This window comes from Poecilia reticulata, linkage group LG13 (genome assembly GCF_000633615.1).
Source record: "Poecilia reticulata strain Guanapo linkage group LG13, Guppy_female_1.0+MT, whole genome shotgun sequence".
NCBI classification, from domain to species: domain Eukaryota; kingdom Metazoa; phylum Chordata; class Actinopteri; order Cyprinodontiformes; family Poeciliidae; genus Poecilia; species Poecilia reticulata.
In genome coordinates, this window is record NC_024343.1 from 4,403,447 (window position 1) to 4,408,453 (window position 5,007).

Genomic DNA, 5,007 nt, shown 5'->3' on the forward strand with positions numbered 1-5,007 from the left:
TGCCAGTTTTCCTCGTGCTGTTTCCCCGCTGTTCCTTGTTAAGTTTATTCATTAAATACTTATTATTCTCGCTACATCCTGGGTCCTGCCTGCGTTCTCACTCACCGTAAACCACCGCCTCATGACACATAGTTTCTGACATACTGGTGTTACCAGACATACGGGACAAACATTGGACGAGGATGGCCAACCTGTCCAGTTGATGCGGTCTAAATGAAAAACACAATTGAATGTCCCCCAAAAACCTAAAAAAAGAGACGCTTTCATAAAAATTTGATACAGGTCAAGTCTTAGTTTACATATTTAACATGTCTGTCTCCTCCCAAGTTGTGGAAGAAAGCTACAACCTGTGACCCTGTTGAAAACCTTACAAGCTGCAACTTACACAAGTTGATTGAATAATAATAATCTTGATTGGCTGTAACATTGACATTTTTACTAAAGCTGCTGCTCAGCAGATCTACAGTATAACTCTTGCTACAATCCAGGTTACTTTAGTTAATTTCAAAGTATTAGATTTTTATCTCAAATCGGTCTGAGATAATACTCCAACTTTGAGTATTTTTGCATATTTGGGACTTCAGATCTAACATCTTATGAACATTTCATTGTTTTGTGAGGTTTCTGTTTCATCATGGCTTCGTCGAGAAATGTTTTGACTGTCAGAAGCAAAAATTTCAGCCAATGCTTTAATGTAATTGTTCAATTGTTGAAGGTTGTAAGAGGCTTCCACTCAAACGAGCCATTGGTTTTTAAAAGTATTTTAATTTAAGGACATAAAATCTGAGAGGGCAGCTTGGGGGCAAAGTGCAACTTTGGTGGCCTCGTCAAAGTCCAGACGTAAATAAAATTGGATTGTTGAAAAAAAAAAACCTTAGAGGCTGTTCCTGTTCAAAAATACTTGAATAAAGACATTTATGGAAAGAACAGCAGGCCAAAATTTCTCCATACAGAAGAGGCATTGCAATTTCTTAAAAAAATATATAGAAGAGATTGCTTCTAGTGGTTTATTACATAATTATCATTTTAAAATCTCCTTTGTTTATCTCTATATGTGACTTATCATCATCATGATAAAGTACTTTTTTTTTAAGATTTTTTTTTTTCAGATAAATAGAAAACCCCCTGATTTATTCTTGAGACTTGTGCTACATCCACCTAAATCTGAAATAAATGTGAATTTGTCCAACATGTGTACATATTTCTGTGTACAATATTGACCCAAGTGGAAGAGAAAATTGTCGGTAATTGTAACCTAATTGTAGTTTAGTGTCCATTTGAACAAACCTGCCAATTTTGAATGTTCGTGTTCACGTCATTCTGGCGTTTGGTTAACGCCAGCAGAGGGCGCCCGTGAGCTGCTACTCTCAGGGCCTGCTTCATCTAATCCCACTTTCTTCTTCTTCTTCTTCTTCTTCTTCTTCTTCTTCTTCTTCTGTATTTATCGGAGCAGACGTCACACCCTTTTGATCAACGGGCACAATATATGAGCTGATAGGTAAAAAAAAAAAAAAAGGTCCAAGGGGGGAAACACAGTAAAAGAAAACAAGGACACGACGTGGCCTCGAATGAACAAGAGATGAGTTATTTAAGCAAGTCTGGAACATTTTCACCAGAAAGAAGCAAATGCTCAAGGCTCGTGTTGCAATGTGGCAGAACAGATAAATGGGCCTCTCAAGCATAAGTGGTAATTACATGAGATCTAGTTGTGCCGAGCAATCAGTGACTGAATACCTAGAATCTGTGCATATATCAGAATCAGTGGGTGATTTTTGCTAAGTGGAGCTCATCTCGTCTCAGTCTAGGTATCTTAATCTGACAAAAATTAGCTTTATTATGCTTCCATAAATGTAATGCTGCTCCTCCAAAAAAAAAAAAAACATCAAAACTTAACAGAGAGATTTGACGCTGCATATTTACACAGCCATGAATCATGGCTGGAGTCTGATGACAAAAATATGATGATGAACTAAGTGCTTTTAAGATGTAAATATATGCAGAGTTGAATAAAAGCATGATTTATTGTAGTCGATATTGCAGATGCGTTAAAAAGACAAACATTAATCACCACCTAAACAAGAGCAGAGCAGTACAGCTGTGCTGTTTGCATTCAGCAGGAGTTTTTATCTCAAAGTTAAACGAGCAAGCTCTCTGAATTTCACTCAGACCCATTAAATTTCATGTTTAAAGAAAGCAAAACGACTTATCTGCAGATAATCACGGCACCAATTAAAAAGCATGTACTTTTTAGAAGCTACACTTTCAGTGCATTTAGTTGAAGGTCTTTGCTACTTGAGGGTAAAAGACTCGTGACATTTGGACTCATTGCACAAAATGGAAGTTGATTAAAAGATCTTATCTTACCACACTACTCAAAGTTATAACATAAATTGCCATGAAATGTATTCACATAATGAGAAGAGCATAATTATACACAAAAGTATTTATGCCACTTGAACTTTTGTTTTTGCTCTTCGTCATGTTACGACCACAGACTTGAAAGTATTTCATTGTGATTTTATGTTATGGAGCAGAACAGAATCTGACCAGCAGAACTTTGACTCTGAGATCATATCAACACACATCATCATCATCATCATCATCATCATCATCATCATTGAGGATAATAACAATATTTTAAACATTTACCAAATGTTTAAAACAGTTACTTCTAAAAATTCCTTTTTCTGATTTCTTCTACGCGTTGCAAGAGAAGAAGTGAAGAGCGCAATAACTGTTATCTGCTTGAAAAACCCAGTGGTCCACTGGGAGTAAAACCCAGGAGCCATGGATGATAGCTGCTTTACAGATTTCACAGTCTGTATTATTTAAACATTCAGATAGTCAAGAGGTGTTTCTGATCAGAGACTTTTCTAATACCCACGGTGAATAGTCCCGGTCCGCAGGCCTTCAGGCAAAGTTACATTTCAAACATATCCAGCTGTCTTCATGATCCGTGGGCTCATTTGGGGGTTTTTGTCTGTTTTCTGGATTGAAGTTATGTTTTGTTAACATATTCCTTAGTCTACATGTGGTCTCTACTTTTTCTGTTACTCATAGTTTGAACCTAGAAGTATTGACTGTAGTTTCTGTTCTTATTATTTTGGCACGTCTTCCTTACTTTGGTGCGATTATGGTTTAATCTTCATTCATTCTGACTGCTTATGTAATTGTTTTCTTCGTGTCTGCTCGTATAGCCGCTGCTCTTGAGTATAAATGTTCAAAGCCGTGACTAAGTTCAGATTTAATGGTCTACACATTTAAATGTGAAGACGAGCTGTGCTCTATGAGCATGTAAAACCTCTAACCCCAGGAAGCCTTTTAGAATGGAAAAAAATCCTCCTTAATCACCTCGGTTGGGAAATGTACGTGTGTTAACATGAAACATGTAGACTCACACAAAGACGATTAAAAACGTCTTTTTTGAGATAAAAAAAAAAGCATCTGAGAGTAATAATTTGAAAAATATACAAAACGTGTGTGTTTGTGCATTAAAAAGACAACAGACTACAAGAAATGGGAAAAAGTGTGTATATATCAGCGTGATTGTTAACACTTATTGAGATTTTTTGGGAGCAGAATTATAAAATAGCTTTAAATCATCAGTTTCCATTGGTGGATGATAACTGACACATGGCTTATGTTACAGATGATCTCTATTCTCACTCTTAAATTCAGTTAAAAATCAACCAGAAGTACCAAAATATGAAATGACAAAAAAAAAAGAGATGGAATGACCAGCGTCCAAACAAGTTCTTTATGAACAGGAGAAGTTAAAAAAAACAAACAACGGATTTAGCTTTGTTGTTTTTTTTGTGAGCTCTTTATCAGTCATGAACACATTTTTGCTTGTCTGCTTAGGAAAACAATGTTCTTTGCAGCTGCATGTGAAATCTTTTTTTTTGTGCTAAGTTGTTATGCCTTTCAGTGGCTTTGCTAACAGACCCATTTGTTCATTCTTTTTTTGTTGTTGTCTGTTCAATAATTCATTTAAATTGCAATTTAAAGTTGCTGTTCGCGGCCCCTGTTTGCTTCCTTTGCTGTTTCTTTGTATCGACTTGTATGACGGTAGCAGCAGTTTGCTGAAAGTATTTTGTTTCTCTGACTTTCTGGCTCCCGTTTCCTGCGTTTGAGTCGCCACTCCGCCAGCTCTCACTACAGACTGTACGGTGAGATCTGGCAGACGTATCAAAAAAATCACTGCATGGCTCCAGCAACACCTCTGATGACTATTGTCATTGAACACAGTGTGTTACTACAAACACACAAAAAATTTTATTTGAACCTTTTATGCAATAAAGTTAATATGTAGCAGCAGCAGGGCTTTTTGATATGGATGGCTCGGCTCACTGCCCAGGGAGGCATCTTACCGGGGTGACAAAAACGGCTTGCATCCCTGAACAATGTTTTTATCGCTTAGTTACATGTTTACTCGTTGGGGAATGGGCTCTGTGTTGTAAAGGTGCCCGTTCTCGTTACAAACATCTTCCAGATAAAGCTATGTTTGTTCAGAATGTTGAATACATAGTTGTTTTCATGTAACATTTTGGTTGTGTTTAATGATGAAACATAAATCACCATGTGGATCCTCTAGCTGCTGAGGTGTTGGTCAGAGGGGACAGGGCTTTCTCTGTCATGGGTCCTAAGTTATGGAATGACTTGCCTTTGCAGGTCAGAGAGGCCCCTTCACTGTCCACTTTTAAAGCTCGTCTTAAAACCCATCTATTTTACTTGGCTTTCAACTCCAGCGGGCTCTAGTTTTAAATTGTATGCTTGTTTTTAAACTGTAAGAGTTTTTGTTTTATTGTCATGTTGTGTTTTAATGTACAGCACTTTGTATCAGCTGTGGTTGTTTTAAAGTGCTTTATAAATAAAGATGGTTTGGTTTGGTGTGGTGTGGTGTGGTGTGGTGTGGTATGGTATGGTATGGTATGGTATGGTATGGTATGGTATGGTATGGTATGGTATGGTATGGTATGGTATGGTATGGTATGGTATGGTATGGTA